We start from the raw sequence: 2,494 nt of genomic DNA on the forward strand, positions 1-2,494 counted from the left end.
CCCATGTAGAAAATCTCTTTGCATGATAGTCTACAATATATTGAAGAGATTGGAGTGAATTTGGATGATGGAAACTGAATGAATTTTTCTGAAAAATTCGGATGAAGAAGATGTTCTTCATTTTTGGGTTGTAGCAGTGAGTTTTCTCCATGTTCCCTTTGATTCCAGCTTATCTTGAGTCCCACAACTCAATCTACAAACCAAGAGAATAGTAGGGAAGATCTTATGGTGGTCTGCACAAGGATTTGGAGGATTTAGTAGCTAGAAATAAAGATTTCAATGGTCCGGCCAAGGTATGTTCTTGAGACCCATTAAACTCTGTTTAAGCATGTTTCTTTTCTGCCAAAATTAATGAATTAAAGTGCTTATGGATTCTGTTCTCTTCTGCTGCGTATTGGTATCGATCCAACAAAAACATCGTTGACTAGTCAGGTTTCTATTTCAATAGGATGACCTAGGAAACTTAGTCTTAATCCTGATTATATTATGAACTTCTGTTCACGAGGGATTGTCCTTTGACATGTATGGGTGAGAGTGGAGAGATCGTCAACTCAATAAACATACCATTTTAGGGACAAATCCGAGTGGAGAGCTGAGAACATAAGAATATGAGATGGAATTTACTCCTTCCCACCTTAAGGGTAAGTAGATGAATGTTCCCTTAAGTGGTGTCTTTGGGATTTGAACAAAGGGCCCTACCTGTTTATTGGTTGGACTGTGAATAGGTTGTTCATAAGAGAAGCACTGATACTTAAGGAGTCAGAGGTAACCCAAGGGAAAAACGATAATTTGACCATGTTGGAGTTATGAACACTTGTGAAGGACTAACTTGTGGGTATTGGTATATATCCGTGGACACAGAAATATATCTGTAGTGAGAAGAATGCAATAGTGGGTCTTTAGTGGAGTGTACCCACAATTAACGAATATTGATTAATTTGGTTAATGAGTTTAGCCAATTAATCTCATATCGTTGGAGCTTCTAATCTACAGGTCCACTAGGTCCCCTCGTAGCTCACTGGAGGTACTTAAGAGGGGTAATTTGAATTTTTTCAAATTAATTTGATGAAACTATATATTAATATGATTAATATATAATTAATTATAGATATGATCTATAATTAAATTGGAAAGTACTATTTGAATAAGATTCAAATTAATTAACTCGAGTGAATTAGATTCACAAAGAATTAATTAATACAGGGGTTTTACACATAGACATGAGGTGTATATGATAATTAAATATATACATTAAATTGGGTTTAATGTATAAAATAGTTATTTAATTATTGTGAAAATTAAAATTAAATAAGTGTTATTTAATTGGACTAATTAATTAAATAAGTGTTATTTAATTAAAGGAATAATTAATTAAATAAGTGTTATTTAATTAGTTATAGAAAAGGAAAATATTAGGAAAAGGGCTTGAAAGACCTCCCTATGACCCTTTACAATACACACATTCTCACCAAAGAGAAAGACTGACAATACACAATACTCTAGTGTTATTGTGCAGGATTTTCTCTAACAGAATCCTCTCTAATCTCCAAAACCCTTTTCTTCTCTCCTTCTCCCAATAGTTGGATACCACCTATCCCTCTATTAGAATCCTAGAGAATGATGAGATTACTCTCATGGTAGTATTCGAGATTGTTCAAGAAATTGTTTGTGATCAAGACATTGGAGATCCGTTCGTTAGAACTAGGAAAGGATTGTTCATGGTACTTGGAAATCTACAAAGGTAAGAATCATTCTAATCTTTTCCCTAAAGCATGCTAATTTACATGTTTATATATTCTGTTTTATATAATGTTTTTTTTAATGTAAAATCGAATTGTGGAATGCAAGGCGTCTAAAAAAACGATTCCGCTGCGGGATTCGGACCCCCCTTCAATTTCAAACTCTTTTCCTGGCACTGAAAGAGTTAAGATTTGCACAGTTGCCAATCTATGCTTCAAATTCTGGAAACTCCGATCATAGTTATTTGTCCACTCAAATTTAGCATCCTTTCTAGTCAGATTGGTAGGAAAGGCTATTTTCGAGAAACCCTCCACAAACCTCCTATAGTAACCTACCAAACCAAGGAAACTACGTACCTCTATGATTGAGGTAGGTCGTTCCCACCTGACACAACCTAAATCATCTGAGGATCAACACTGACTTCTGCTGCAGACACCACATGTCCTAGAAATACTACCTGATTGAACCAGAACTCACATTTGTTGACTTAGCATATAATTGTTGTTGGGGTTGATGCCTTAAATCAAAGAGGGTTCTGTAGTTTGTAATTGTATTGTATAAATATTTTATTTATTTAGTAAAATATGAGATGTTTTATTTGACATTTAATAGCATTAAACCCACAAACCAATAAACTAACATCCAAGGTTATCATCTGTACCTTAAACATGTATGTAAAAATATACAGGTGGATCATGTTTAAGTGATAACCTAAATGGTCTGTAGTAGATGGATAAGGTTGGATACCTTATCC

This window comes from Benincasa hispida, chromosome 9, assembly GCF_027475165.1.
Source record: "Benincasa hispida cultivar pf3 chromosome 9, pf3_genome.v1.1, whole genome shotgun sequence".
NCBI classification, from domain to species: domain Eukaryota; kingdom Viridiplantae; phylum Streptophyta; class Magnoliopsida; order Cucurbitales; family Cucurbitaceae; genus Benincasa; species Benincasa hispida.